The 16,717-nt window shown below is 39.5% G+C and overlaps 1 protein-coding gene across 1 annotated transcript in view; it reads right to left on the bottom strand.

Annotated features, from left to right (window-relative positions):
- LOC116041720 (potassium voltage-gated channel subfamily B member 1-like) overlaps positions 1 to 16,717 on the bottom strand; it is a 37,939-nt gene that overhangs the window by 4,222 nt on the left and 17,000 nt on the right. The gene's annotated exons all lie outside the window — the stretch shown is intronic.

Below are 16,717 nucleotides of genomic sequence, written 5' to 3'. Positions count from 1 at the left end.
TGTGCAATGCACAAAACAAAAACTCACCCTTAATTCTGCAAAACTAATGACATTCCCATCAGCCTCAGCCGTACTTTGTATTTAGTACTAACTATGAAATGTTAGCATGCTAACAGGCTAAACAAAGATGTGGAACATGGTTATTATAACCTGCTAAACATCAGCATGGTAGCATCACTGTAAGCATGTTAGCATGCTGATGTTAGCATTTAGCTAAAAGCACCGCTGTGCCTATGTACAGGCTCACAGAGTTACTAGCATGGCTTTAGACTCATAGTCTTGTTTAGCAATCTGTAGTTCATAGAGTTCTTTTGAGGGTCACTTTGAAAAACAGCTCACTTTATAAAATTGGAGGGTGTGTTGGTCAGGCAACAAATTGAATGCAAAGTACTTATTAGCGTATGCACGCTAACAAAAGTATGGATGGCTTCAGACTAATTGTCTGTTCTATCCAGTCTTTTAATCTTAGTGAGGCAAGCAGCAAACGCTTGATCATCAGTACATCGCTGCACTGATGATGGTCGCCAGACTGAAACAATTGAAAGACTTAAAGATTAAAAGACTGCACAGAATATGCAATAAGTCTAAGGCCATCTGTTTTGTGTTTATGTGAGGGTCCTTCTCATTACCTTGAACCTGTAGTTGGCACCACACTTTAAGCTTTCATTTTGAAAATGATCACAATTATACTCAAAACAAAAAAGGATCCTGGTGATATACTACAGCAGGTATCACTCATTTAGCCTCTTTTGAATTTGCAATGTTAAAAGGTATATTAAAGGACGAATGTGACGGAGACCACTGGAGCTAAAGTTAGCAGTTGTCCCTGAACTACATTCTGAAAGTAAAAACGCTCCATCAAAGTGAAATAGTGCGTTAACAAGTCAGAGGAAGGTCAGTCCCGTGAGAAACTCCATTTTAACGTGTCAAACCAGTGCGGTTACATTTGTGATACTAAATTGCATTTTAGTACTGGCTAAAATATCCTAACTAGTGATGGCATTTTCTGATGATATTAGTTAATGGCCCATTTAACTTTCTGGCTACTTTCTCCAAAGTATTCAGGAAATGCCATGTCAGCAATGTCAAGGTCAGAGCTAATGCGATCTCTGGGACAGTTTGTTTTTCTTGCGCTTCAAGACATATTCTTGACATATTTATACAGACATAGACAGTAACGCAGGGCGACAAGAGAGAGAGAGAGTTTGAGATTGTATTGATACATTTTTCAGGGCAGCAGGTCATGTAGTCCAAATATTCCATCCTACAAATTTGGACAGACGGCGATCCGTGATACTGCATTGTGACAATATGCAGGATAATTCCCACATTACTCACAGACATTGATTGCACCCTCACGGCCCAGAAGCTATCAATCCCCAACCAAGCCTCGGTCATGGTTACACCAATACATGTAGATAAACCTGAACACTAAATCAACCCCACAACACTAAAAGGTAACATAAATGCACACACAAAACATCATTGAGACAGGAACCGTTCAGAACACAGTCTCATGAGCCTTTGCAGTTCTTCAGCACAGAACACAACGGCGTCCTGTAGGCCGTTACAGTATTGTGCACACAATTACGCTAAAGTAAAAGAATACAAACCCCTGTGTATTCTTTGTATTACCCTACTGCTTTTGTCGCTACGACCACCTTCTCCACCTTTAACGTTTATTTGAATGCGCCTCTGAAGCACTGTGGCCCATGGATGTATTAAGACAGAGACGGTTTACAACCGAAACACCCCAACTCGGAGTAGTTTCCTGTATCTGTGCCACTGCCACGCTTCTTAAGGAGACTAGCGGCAGGTCAGAGTGTATTGATTCCAATGGGAATAGTGAACGTGAACACAGATTATGAGCGATTATTTCGCCCCATAGTCACCAAAGTCGATATTGGACCCAATTCTCATAAGCCACATATCTGACACTAAAATGGCATTTTTCAGACAGACACATCAGGAGAAAATTAAGAACTGGATACAGCGTTCGGCGCAAAGCCCCGTTCATTCAATGAGAGTTGCTCAAAAGCGCATAAAGTAGTCATGGAGCTCGAAAATATCCGGGTCTTCCGCAGTCATGGAGCTCGATCTTCCGCATTGACTGGCCCATGACGTCATGATGGACATGCGCACTAGCAACAGTGTAGCCAGAGGGGTGCAGTTCCACCTTTGGCCGCTAAGTTGCTTTAAGACATGGCGCTGTTCCTGGGTGGCTTGTACCCATAGACAGTTAAAGAAATGGACAATGTGACGCCGTAGATTTCCACAGAGACCGGTGAAGTCTATTAGAAGCACTTTTCCGGTGACGACGTAGATGTGACGTGAGCAACCTGTCTGAAAGTTGTAAGTCTTCTGGTAGCTGTGCCAAGAGAAATCTCAATCATTCCCAATCTTGCAGAGACGGAGAGCGTAGGTATATGTAAGGAGATAACATAGACACAGGCTAATTATTGCTAACTAAAATGCTAGTTAACATTAGTAATTAAATTTAAACAGCTAATGTAAGTCAAAACTGCCTGCGAGCTTGTTGGTTATGACACAATCGTTAGCCTATTTTTACAAAAACGTCTGCTACGGAGCCATAACGTGAGATACAGGTAATGGAGCCTTTTATACATTGTTGTGTTTCTTTAGAAATAAACAATGGACAAATAAAGTATTTAAGCGCTTCAGATGTAAAGTTATTCGCTGTCAAAGTGGCGCCATGAATGGCAGTCAATGGGATGCTAACGGCGGGTGATGGCTTGATAGCAACAAAATGGCTCCATAGGAGGTACGCTTTGTGGAGGCTGGCTTACCCCCTTGGTTGGGCCACTCTCTGTGTAGTGTTCGTCTGTTTGGTTTGGTTGTCATGGTAATCAAAGGCAATGTCGGGAAAAAGGGAATGGGTGCTGCAGGAGTGGACTAAAAAAATAATCAGGCTACATAAAATATACTGATGACAATGTCGTAAATTTGTCAACACTGAGCCTGCTACACATCAAGAGTGACCTCACAGAAAAAGTCAAAGCATAGGAAATAATTGATGCTTACAATGCCAAAAAGAAGCAGCGCATATTGCTACATTAAGGCAAGACTTGGTTAGTTTTTTAAATGACAGTAATGTATTGATATGCCATGTGTGGAAAATATAATTAATATTGTAATGTATTGTATTGTGTAACCTCTCAGTGAAATATTCATAGGTCGCAGAGCTTTTTATTTTGAAGGGTAAAACATAAGTGTTGAATTCTGACATGTGTGACTGTGTAACAACCGTCTCGGTTCGGAAGTTGAAATCCTTGTTTTTTTTCAGATGGCCATTAATCCAGTGATCTCTAAATAGCTGTCGGATCAATTTCTTTATTAATTTGGGAGACTCATAAGGTCTTGGTCCCTATAACACAATGTATGGTCTTATATTTGAATGTAGAGTCGAACAACAAGGAAGTTGATAACATGATAACATTGTTGTTACTTTTGGGCAAATAGCATATTCACAAGGCCAGATTTCTTTAGTTTCTTCCCAGCACATACTTGTTTTATGGTGAACTTCAGACATTCTTTGACTCCAAACCTCCACCTCACCCGCTGCCTATGACCCCTGCCACACTTGTTCTTCACCGTCTCTCCATTTTTTCTACTTAGTCTGCTTCAATTCTTAAATGCCCAAGGATACAAGAAAACCACAATGTATTACTTGTTATACAATGCACACCATGGTCAGTGAGCCTGCCTGACAGACTACTGGAGACCTATGACGCATTGAGCCACCTACTAATGATATAATCTGCTAGTACTGTACAATAGGGTAGAGCAGAGTGATAGAGAAAGACATAGATATCTCTATGGCTCAGGGGTAGAGGTAATTGTGATTGGGATCCCGCAGGCCCAACACAAATATCGCGGGAGCGGGCGGTCCAAAAATAGACTGATCAGTGCTGTAACCGACTATTAGGTTCTTATAGCTTGTTTTCATAACAAATAAAGCAACGCACACGGTGCATCCAGTTAAACACCAGCCAAACGCTTTATTAACACTCCTCTACTAGGGATGGGCGTATCGATCCTGTGGTATCGATAGATCGATATACTCACGCTACTCATTTGGCATTGATTTCCTTAAAAAAATATCGATATAAACTAAAAAATAATAATTGGGGGTGTATGCATCACTTTCAGATGTTTTAGATTACTTACTTAAATTACTATGTGCCCGGACACCCGTGTACCTGACGGCGTATTGAGCTGGCCCATGTCACGTGACAGGAGACGAGCGAATGAGCGTCAACGTGCAACACAGCCGACAGCGACACAGCCAAGGGCCTGAAAATGTGTATGTTTTTGTTCATATTTAATTTATTTAATTCATATTTATGTTATTTGTTTTAATTTAAATTGTATTATGTATTGACCATAATACATTTTGTATAAATGGTCTGTATTTGTCTTGTGATTTGTCTTAAATGTAATAATATTTTTACTGACAAAAATTGCCAATAAGAAATTAACGGTATCGGTATCGGTATCGATATCGATGAAAATGCAAGAAAAAGTATCGGTATCGTCTCGAATCCTAAAAGTGTGGTATCGCCCATCCCTATCCTCTACTCCCTCTCTCTCACTCACTTCTTTCCCGAGGCACTGTGCCCCGCCCATAGACTCTATGGCCCCGCCCCTTTCTCCTATGGCGACCTGAGGGATCCAATCAACACGGACTTTAACATAAAATCGTTAGAGAGTGCGTTAAAAGCATTGACATATATATAATGGACCAACAGATGCCGTTGCTATTACTACACCGTAAAATAACTAGTTTCCCTACGGGAGGGGAGAAGACACAAAATCAATGGCCAATTCATTGATAATCAATCTAATGTTTGCCGTGCGGGCGGGACCCAACACACAAGCTGCGGGAACGGGCGGTGGCAGAACACACACACACACACACACACACACACACACACACACACACACACACACACACACACACACACACACACACACACACACACACACACACACACACACACTCTGCGGGAGCGGGCGATAATGGTCAGAAATCCAACTGGAGCGGGCAGCAGCGGGATTTAAAAAGCAGTCCCGCGCAGGGCATAGGGCCATAGTGCTGGGGATTAAGAAGGCTGCACAGTTGTGGGTGTGTAGGTGTGTCACACCTATAATTCCTGTCCAATAGTTGATGTAAAATCCACCACAAGGTCACTGTGGAGGCTGTGTCCCAGGGCAGTGGCGAGCAGGATTATTCTCTGGCACCAATCAGTGGCCATAAACTTTAATTAATCTTGACAGGTAACTGCTTGTACACCTACCTTGGCATTTTAGGAGAGAGGGACTACAAGCAGAGAAGTGGAGGTGAGAGAGGACATGAGAAAAAGTAGAGTAAAGGCTTTTTTAACTTCAGCAGCCAAGCAGTTCAGCTGTGAGAGCAAATTAAAGGGCAGACAATTCCCTGAAATAGCCTGCCTCCTGGTCTGAATCCCTCGAGACCAAAGTGATGGATGAAAACTCTTGAATACGACCCAAATATAGGGTCTTGTTAACATTAACATTATCATTACTGTAATAGTAATAGTCATATTATCAGACACTGCAAAGTGTGTAGAGGTTGAAAAAAAGGAAATATATGTGCATTGATTGCAGCAACATTTTAAAAGACAGAGAGGCATTGGCTACCAAACCACTGATCTAAAATGGACAGTTCAGTGGAAACGGCACTCATCCGATCAACACTAATCTTTTTTTTTTTATGTAATGTGAAAGAAAGTGATCACAGAACAAGGAAAACATAAAAGGCAAAAAAAGGTTATATATTGTAAGACGGAGACATATACGACAAAAACAAACAGGCTCAAAATACACTACAAAATAAAAACACAGACATAAGGCAAAACAAACAAGGAATACAACATAAATTGATACTGGTGGTTATGTAACAAATGAAAGCAAAATGGAGTACCAGCAAAACTGTATATGCAGATAAATGCGTGTCCACCTCCCATCAAATTCTCTCCAAAATTTACTTTTTAAAATATTTACTGCATCAGCTCTGTTAGGATCACGTCCTCACTCTCAAAATAACTGAAAATAAAATAACTCGAAATAACTGAGTGATCAGGATACGCTGATATTATTAGTGTCCAGTGTTTGGCTTGACGGAATTAAAGTTGCTGCCAGAATACTGTCAAAGCGTATCCTTTTGTCATAAAGGCAGTTTAGAGTCACAAAACTGAGCCGATACATTTGGGCAGATATGGTAAGGATTTCTAGTTATTGGTGGATCATGTAAAGATTTACATATTGAAATATTATGTGACAGAGAAGTCCAGGCAGAAGGCATAAGACAGAGGGAAGGCAGCAGCCAGACACAAAGAGAGTAGAGTCACGTATGACTGGTGTGTAAGGAATGAATGAAAACAATAATAAATGATGTGATGAACAAAGTGACATCGTAATTGCCAGATTAAGTCTTTCTGTCTGGTATTTAGGGCTTTCCCTTGCGTCATGTTGTGTAACATGTTGATTCACTTCTGGTCCCTCCTCATCGTAACTATGTACATTAGCCCTTTTCACCACACAAGCTGAATCAATAGAGGGATTATATCACAGTGACTCACTCACTTTATTTTCTGTGGGCATATTAGGTGCAAAGTGCCATCTCTAATCCTTTTATTGTAGGCCTACTACTTCAGTGATTTGCCAATAAATGTTTTGTGGCTCTGTGCGCTGACAGCTGACCTTCCTCCTACATAGTCTGCTGTTGTTCCTTCCGTGGGATACAGTGTCAGTGTTTTTGTTTTTAGCAAAGACTTCAATAGGAAAGAAGGATGGAATTACGCTGCAAGTAAACAAAGTAGAGAAGCCCTTTGCAGCTGTAATCACTTCCTCCCCAGGGTTATGATCACGTTCTTGGAAAGTTCCACAAAGGGACCGTGGTGCAGTAAAACTACTCTCACCTGCTGCCCTCTTATATAAACTAATTACAATGAAACCCTTAACATACCGTTTCCCTCTTTTGTTTCCCCTTATGTAGTTTAATGTTGCTAAGTTTGATAAGCTATATCAGGCTTTAGCTACACAAACAATGCCTACTTGCTAGCAGGATCAATTCATTGCTTGCTAATGCGAGTTGTTGACAGTGAGAAAAACATAGAATATCACCAGACTTTCACCTTTAAAATCAGCCTGTGAAATCCACAGAAACAGTATTCATTCTGTATTGGATTGTTTCAACTCTTTGCTGAAGAAACACATGTTGTTTTTTTTTTATACTGCATGCACCAATCCATCAAATGGAAATATTCTATATGTCTTGTGCATCTTTTTTATATACATTTCCCAAAAGTTCAGCCTGATATATTAAGTATCTTTGGACATTTTTGAATCTCCACCAGAATTTCAAATAAAGGTCTGTAGTTTTAAACAATGTTTGGAATTTATAATGACCCGCAGGGATTTTAAACCTCCTAAAACAAAAAGCAACAGACTTGTCAACACTAGAAATGTAGACGTTACAAGTCACAAATGATGGCATAAGAGACTGAACAGATCTGAGTCAAGAGATTGGCAGGAATAACGACCTGCAGGTTTTTTAGGGAGCGAGCAGAGGGACATAAACTCTGAGAGATCACTGAGAGGTCAGCTGTCATTCACTGATGCTTCTTTTCCTTAAAGGGGCTGTACTCGATATTTAGAACACTAATATAGCAGCAAACAACTATTTGCTATGTAAAGATATAGTGGAGTAATGGCGTCCTGAGCAGAGAATGAAGTCACACTCCCGCTGTGTGTTGTAATCCGAGTTTCTCTGTTCTTTGTTTTGATAGCTGGTCAGGCCACACATGCATGTTAGTGCATGTGAGTGCCTTGTGCGTTGGTATCTGACGCTGAGGGCCATGACAAAACAAGTTGGATAACGGACTGTGAGAGCCTGCGGACGCAATCCAAACAACGTTTTTTTCTGAATATCGAGTACATCCCCTATAAATACTGTTTATTGATTTAGTTTTAGTTTTGTAAAGCATTGTATTATTTAGTATTTTTCTAACACATATTATTCACAGATGTCATGCCCTAAATAAAAAAGCTTGAATAAGGTTGAGACAGCAACAGTACAATGTTACTCACACACTACAACTTCAGTATTAACAATACAATTATGCAAAACGAGTACTTTTACTTTTCCTACTATAAGTACATTTAGCTGATAATACTTTTAGTATAGTTTGACTGAAGGACTTTAACTTGCAGTGGAGTGTTTTTACATTGTTGTTTTGATACTTTTGCCGAACTAAAATATCTGAATACTTCTCCCATTGCTTTTTTCTGCACTCAAGCTCATCATTGGGACTGGCAGGTGTCCACTGAAGCAAGTCAAGACATATTTAGAGAGTGACAGAATGAGAAAGTGAGATGAGAGATGCTCCCTTGTGGCTCATGTACAAACCAGTGCTGTTGCATGTCAGTCCTACCCCTGATTAAAATCAAATTGGTGTGAAAAGATGACAACCATACAACAATAAGGAGGAACAATAAACAATAACACATCACGTAATGATGAAAAGTATTTTAATTATTACTTTACTTCACAATCTGGTTAAAAAGCAATGAACAGATTCTAGTTACATAAGTGCCCCCAGTCTAACTTTCCCATCTGTTCAAACCAGATAAAACATCTCCCAAATTGTCAAGACCCCCTGTGTCCCACAGATGTGCCCTCCACCTCATCTGCCTTGTTTCACATTGCCTGTCAACCTTGCCTGTCCCACCTTTAAGCCAATAGCAGGGAGCATGTGCCTATCCTGTGCCGTGTACTGAGGAGGAGAAAGGGAGATGGATTACTGAGCTTGCGGCTACGCACAGGATGTGTCCTTTCGGAAGTGTGAAGGTGGTGCTAAAATTATGAGGCACACAGACGCAGAGCATTGTGTGTGCACTGATGAATGACTTCTTTGTCATTAGCAAAACACTATTTAGTTTGTTTTAATAGTTTGGGAATAAATGTAATTCAATAAAAGGTTTGTGAAATTAAAAATATAAATGTACGTGCATTGCGGTTTTTTTTTTACCAGTGGTGCTAAGTAAGTACATTTACTCAAGTACTGTACTTAAGTAACATTTTCCAGTACTTGTACTTTACTTAATGTACTTGTACTGTACTTTGTAGTTTATATTACTTTATACTTTTACTCCACTGCATTTATCTGACAGCTGTAGTTACTTGTTATTTTAGGGTTTAAGATTTTACCTAAAAAACACACAATAAGCTTATAAAATACAACATATTGTTTAAGATTAAAACAGTGGTTCCCAAACTTTTTGGCTTGTAACCCTACAAAAAGTGAGTGATTTTCTATCTAAACTTCTCCCTTTTATTGCAGCGAAGTATTTTTTACATTGTTGTATTGATACGTTTACTGAAATAAAGGATCTGAATACTTCTTCCACCTCTGCTTTTTACTGTACTCAAGCTCATCATTGGGTGCTGGCAAGTGTTGACTGAGGACATGGATTAATTTTTCTCTCGCATAAATGACAGAGAAAAGAAAGAGAAAAGGGACATAGATGGCGTGAAAAATAAAGACACAATAGGAGAGTGGCAGAGTGAGAAAGTGAGATGAGAGATTGATCCCCTGTGGCTCATGTACAAACCAGTGCTGTTGCTCTGAGTGTCAGTCCTCCCCCTGATCAAACATCTGGGCTGCTATCTGCTATCGCCACAAACCTTTCACTTGGGACAAAAAAACCTTGACTCTGAAACATCTGTGTTATCAGGCGTACATTGAAGAATATATGCCAATATTTAAACAACAGACTCCCTCCTGTGGGTCTATATGTAAGATTATTTTTACAATATTTTAGATAATTCAATAGCAAAACTATCTCATGTATGCAAGGCAAATCAGTTTAAGCATAAAATGAAAGACTGATCCGAGATTTTAAGTGATGAAATACCAGACGGGAGCTTTTCTACTGGCAGAGCAAAAGAGGCTTACATATACAAATCACCACCAAGATGTAAGACTATTGATATCCAACTATAAATTGTTTCCTGATCCCCAGAAATCACTCTACATCCTGCTGCTGTCATATCTATGTGTTGATATTTTATTATCTGTATTATGGGTGTTTGAGCCCTTCTGCAGCAAAAATTTCATTTCATATGTACAGATCTACAGTAATACTGTTAAATATGTCAATAAATAAATAATAAAATGTATTACTATTTATTTAATCAATGTGTATTTCATACATACAGTATTTATCTCAATATAAGATGAATATATAATCTATACTTGTTTTATTTTATAATAAGTGGTACATATGGCAAAATGATGTGATTTGGGAAAGGTGGAAAGTGAGTAACATTTTCTTTTGTATTGTACAGACATAAAGATTTGTCAATCAAAAAATCCTGAAACATTCTGGAGCATAGATGATCATTATTTGAATGGCTCTTCAATTTTCTAACTTTGTCTCAAAAGCCGGAAAAAGAAGGCAAGATAGATTATTTAACAATTCTCCAGTATTATACATGAATATGTTTTCAATATGTTTTGTTTGTTTATATTCATTTAAGAATTAAATTGATTTAACTTTTTAGGATTGTATAGGTCATATTTCCCATTAGTATGTGAGTTACAGCCTCTTATGTTAATACGTTTTTGGTAAAAAGTGGTCTTCTTGATGAACGGTAGAATGAAAGCACTATTGTTGAAACAAATCTGGTAGGCCAAATTATTTTTTACTATACCTATGTTATTTATTTCATAACTTGTTAGTCTTCATTGCTGCACCATGCACTGTTCAAACAGAGTGCACCTCATAATGTGGGGGCAGTATTAGATGTTGAAGGCCGGTTTTGTTTTTGGACATTTTGTAGTATTGTTTGAAAATGTAAAGGCTATGCAGCATTCTGAGCTTGGCTTCGCTTATATGAATTTCTGGTGTTTTACATTTATGTTTATTTTATTTAAGAAAGGACAATTCACATTAATTAAGTCCAACATGCAAATGTGCCAGCTTTAGCCATACAGGCTAATTTTCATCTGCAGCCCCTGGCAGGTTGTAAGAATCCTTTCATACTGCATATTTAAAATATATTTTTAATAAATTAAATTACATTTTTAATGAAAGGGCTGAATCTTTAACGAACGGTGTGCCATCCTCCGCTGGACTCTGCTGGGTCTGAGGTCTTCCTCACAGCCCATACAGCCTACACGGCTTAAGTATTAGGTATCTGTGATCCTGAAATGTACAGTCCTGATTACAGAGGGCGTTTTTGTGTATGGCTGAAATGCAGCACACCAGTAAGACTCGTGGTTCACAGCACAATTGTATCAACACTCAGCTTTGACGCATCACACCCAGCTGAAAATGACAAGTACTCAAAATCTGTCTTTGTTCTTGTTACTTGTTTTGTGCCAGCTGGAGCTCCAGCTGTCTCTTGTTGCTATGGTCTTTACTCACTCTGAAACTGGCAGCAGTGTTGGCAGGCAAATGCAAAAAAATGAACAGAATGTAGCATGCTGAATCACTTCCAACTCTGTGAAAATGGACCATTTGGCAGCACAATGCACAACAAAATCTTTGTTTTATTTTTCTTCTTTTATTATAGGTGTGTGGTATTACACAAGAGGATAAGCACCAGTAAAGAAAGCTGCTAGGTTGCAGTGGCATTATTAATATTTAAATCCGTCTAGTCAAGTCAGGCTTAATTGCAATTAGAGCAAGTAATCAACATCAGAAGACAGACAGGTCCTCCTCCGCAGTGCTGTGGAGGAAGGTCTGGCAATGCAAGACTACATTAGACTAGACATCATTACACCATTCTGATGAAAAGGAATATCTCTTTTCTGTCGTCAAGCTCTGCTGTTTACTTGGCAACCACCTCCATGGCTACAAAGTGCAAATCCTAATCATATATGGTACAGTAGGATCTCAGACCTGAAGCTTGATACGAGCCTGTGCCAAGCAGTGGACACAGAGGCCAAGAACATGCCTTCACTGATCTGGTTTCTGTTGACAGCTAAGTAACGTTCACTACATTTCCCGTCTCCGGTGACCTGCCCCTGCGGCCCTGTTCGGTGTTTACCATAAAGAGCAGATGTCACTGGGTTCCTATGACATGATTAGGTGTCAGTACTGAGTGGAGAGAGTTATCTGGGCTGCTTACAGTGAACACCACCTGAAACAAGAGAGGCCTGGTCGCTGCCCATGACCCTATATGATGCCATATCAGTTCTACACTACAAATTCAGTGATAGGCAGTTGATGACATTCAAGACTAATAGGTGTGATGCTCAGGTGTAATTACAACAAAATGTGCTTTAATGGTATTTTAGAGAAATGTTTTTACATTTTGGGAAATTATTATTATTATAATATATAATATATTAGTATATTATTACTTATTTGTTTCTTTTCAAAAGTTAGAGAAGAAGATCAATAGTGCTGCCAAGTGGTACATCTTCTCATTTAACTCTCAGCAAGAAATTTACAGTTCACAAAATGTCAAACTATTTCTTCAACATGACTTCTGTGTCATCTGTCTTTTGATAATTTGTCATTTTAGAGATCTGTCTGTATGTAACTGTGAAATTGCTAATGCAACAAAACAAATTATTTTAACTGGCGCCAGTGCGCCAGGCCCACCACTCAGTGTAGCCATGACAACAAATGTACCCGGTTGCATTTATAGAAAGTGCTGCACCACCGGATGTCTAGCAGAACCTCCTTCTGTACCTTTTCTCACACTGTTACTTTACGTCTCTCTTAATGCACATGTCGGTCATATCCCTCTCTGTCTGAATAAGAATAGAATTCTGTTTAAAGGTCCCATATTATGCTCATTTTCAGGTTTATACTTGTATTTTGGGTTTTTACTAAAACATGTTTATATGTTTTAAGGTTAAAAAAACACATTATTTTTCTCATACTGTCTGTCAAAATTGATCTGTATTCACCCTTTGTCTGAAACACTCCGTTTTAGCTCTTTAAGCCCCCCTTCTGAAAAAGCCCAGTCTGCTCTAATTTCTAGCGGTTCTTTCTACCTATATGTAGCATAGTTATGACATCACAACCGTACGGAAGTCCTGACGACTTGTTTAAAGGCACCGTTTCTGATTACGGGCTGCATGCATTTCTACTTGGATTAAGGATTTTGATACTTTCACAGTATTTATATAGCTACGTTGACGTTCTAACATTAGATGGCACACACACTGTGCTCCATTCTACATTGTCTTTGTATAAAAATCTGTGACGAGAAAACAGAACTGACCCACAGTCTTGCTTTAAAAGCACTCGTTTCCTTGGAGAATTAAGCATCCAGCTGACACAGCATTAAATATCTAAACTCAGTATCACAACATGGCAACTTTAGATTCAGCCCTTTAAGATCTGTTGCTTTTTTGTAAAACGAAATTAGCCAAAAGTGATAATTGGGATGAAAATATCCATCGATACACGCCACTTTTCTTCAGTAACACTGTGTTGAATACTCAACTTTACACAAATCAAATCTAAGAATACTCCTTTAAAACACTTAACACATATCTAAAGTGTAACATTAAAAGCATATATTTTTTATTCTGTAGGAGTGAAACCAGTCTCCTCTGAAATGATTCAGTAGGAATGGAAGGGCAGACCAAAGACCTTCTTGCCTGACCATTGAAGACCACAGCTCTGTGTGTGTGTGTGTGTGTGTGTGTGTGTGTGTGTGTGTCTGTACAGTATGTCTCCTACATCAGTGTCAGACAACTAAATGTCTCCCAGTCATTTCTGTCCAACTGCACTGTACTCTGGAGGCCACGGCACTCAGAGACACCTGATCATCCTCAGTGGTAATGCAAGGTCAGAGATACATAATGCAGAAAGAGACCAAGAGAAAAAGGATGTTTGGAGAGGAGCATATAGTGTATAATGTATGCATCAGGGATCAAAAGGACACTTTTAAAAGCATTAAAGCACCCTAAGGCCACATGTAGAAAAATAAACTTCAGAAGTGACCTATTTTCTTAAACACCTCAATGAAATGTTTACAACAAAGTTGTTTAATTGTGATCAATATATGGAATAGAATAATAAAACACAATTAGTTTTATGTCCTACAACTTTACCAAGTAAGTAAGTAAGAAAGGAAGAAAGAAAGAAAGAAACTGAGAGTCTGACATTTACAACAAGAAGTTTAGATGGATCTAACCTTTAAAAGATGAACATTCACTTTGAGCTTAGAGGCCTGAGATACAAAAATAAAACCTTCATTACAACTGACTTTGAGATTGAGCCTTTCAATGCAGGCTAAACTTATTGTTTGTGTTTACAGTGAAATGAAAGTATGGGACATTTTCGGCGTACATCGGGGCCACAGGGCCTCATGCTGTAGTAAGAACAGAGTTTGTAATCAGACAGAAAAGCGTGCCTAGCTAGCTGTCCGTCACTCACAACATATGGCAAACTAAACAATGGCAGGTAGCTTCATGCGATCTGTGTGAATGAACCAGGATTTGCACAGTGGTGATCAAAAAAAGGGCTAGCTCTGTCAGTGCATGAATGCAGTGGAATAAATCGTCATGGTGTAATGATGGAGGAGGAAAGAAAACACAGGCTTACCATCTCTGCATCTTTCCCACCATCTTCTTACTCACACATATACATTCACACTCACACACACATGAACTGGCAGTCAGCAGCACGGGGTGCACACAGATCTTCTCAAGAGGACGAGACTGCAGTACTGTGGCGTACAGCTCAGCTGATAGTTTCCATGGTGACGTGAGGCTTTTTAGCATTTGCATAACAGTTGCAGCAAGACATTTACAAAAACAGGACACAGAGGCCAGGGGACATGTGAGCATACTGAACCACACAATGGAGAAAACACAGCTCTTTTAATTTTTGGTAGCACAGCTCTCTGACTTGTATTAAATCAATGCCCGAGTTGCATCAGTTACTTCTCAATGACACTCAAAGTTCATTTGGCACGCTGCTACCTGCTTCTTCTCTGAGGCCCAATCTCTCTACCGCTAATTTGGAAAAAAATATTTTGGATTTAATTTCTGACAATGTAGTGCTCAGTAGTTAGTAAGTAAAAAGTTCAAGCTCCTGCTACAAATTCTATGAAAACTATTCACACTAGAGCTGAAATAATTTTTCCATTAATCAATTAGTAGATTGACAGAAAAATAATCAATTCTTTGGGTCAGTCATTTTTCAAGCACAAATGCCGAACATAACCTAGTGTTTGGCTAGGTGTATGTGTGTGTGTGTGTGTGTGTGTGTGTGTGTGTGTGTGTGTGTACGCACCATGCGCGCACACACGCACACACGCACACACACACACACACACACACACACACACACACACACACACACACACACACACACACATACATAAATGTGTATTCATAATATAAGTGCCTCAGGGAAATTCTTGGCGTCAGCAAAAACAGTCCCACTACAGTTCTTCAGTGTATGCTACAATTATTACTACTGCTACTAAACAAGGTCAAGTACTCAAAGTTGTACAGCCCTAAATAATAATAAACAGTGTCAAAGAGATTCACAGTGCCCGTGTTATGTAAGCAATATAGGATAAAAACTCAATATCAAGCTCAGACCCTCAATTACAGGAAAGAAAAAAAACACCTGATAAGAGCCTCATAGGGAGTCAAGCTTCCATGACGGCTGCCTTGCTTTATACCACTTTGTTGGCATTGCCTCAGACTATGACACACAATAAAGATCCAATCACCTCTGTTTTAGTGAGGTGATTGGCTGCCAAGCTCATACAGCCAATCTAAATATATCAAATATGGTTTGTATATCATATATGGGCTAGTAGCTGTAATTGTGTAATGATGTGCTCCCTCTGTCCAGACCAACTCTTGCCATCATAATATTGTCAAAATGAGAAATGTCTGCAGATCGACAGAGCCAGCATTGACTCTAGCAGACGGCTGATTTCCAGGCTGGAATGGGCGAGCATCCCAGTTGTATAAAGTAAGAGTGGCGATGATTTGCTAGTGGAACAAAACTCTAAATTATAGAAGGACGTGTTTAGGTAATGCTACTGCCATCCTCAGGGTCCTGGAGCTGAGACATTAGGCAGAGATAAAGACAAGTATCTGGTCAGATTTGAGTAGGTGCAATCCAACTGTGCCAGACAAAATCATGATAAAAAAACACACCTTTGTCCCTCTAATTCTGTGCTCTCGCTCTAGTTTCCCAGGCATGGAGCTCAAATGGAGAGCTACACTCACTTAGAAAAAAGCCTAAACACATGTCAGACTGGTGCTTGATGCTTCGCACACTACCTGTATCCATCCAGGCGTCCTGTAAACTGGCCGACAGTCAAGCATGCTGGCCCGGCCAATCACTGCCATACATGGAGATTCGGACCCCAAATTAAAACACACTTAACTGTTCTTCCTGCTTCTCCTGACCCTCACTACGCTCTCCTCAAGACAACATTTCTACATCCATTACCACCCATTTAAGATGATCATCAGTTTACCTGATCTGACTTCACTTCCCCATTATGGATCAAACCTTACTTTAGGTCGAGTAAACAGCACTTTATTGCCTGTCCAATGGGCAGTCATAGTGCTTCCCTTTATGAAAGAAATCAATCACAGAGCCATTTTAATTTGCAGCTGTTATCCTTCCCACTCCTAATCTGCCTCTTCTGCTGCTTTTGCAGCTGTTAGTG

Source organism: Sander lucioperca, chromosome 6 (assembly GCF_008315115.2).
Source record: "Sander lucioperca isolate FBNREF2018 chromosome 6, SLUC_FBN_1.2, whole genome shotgun sequence".
Classification (NCBI taxonomy): Eukaryota; Metazoa; Chordata; class Actinopteri; order Perciformes; family Percidae; genus Sander; species Sander lucioperca.
The sequence above is the reverse complement of the archived record's forward strand: the minus strand, read 5'-3'. Positions and strand labels throughout refer to the sequence as shown.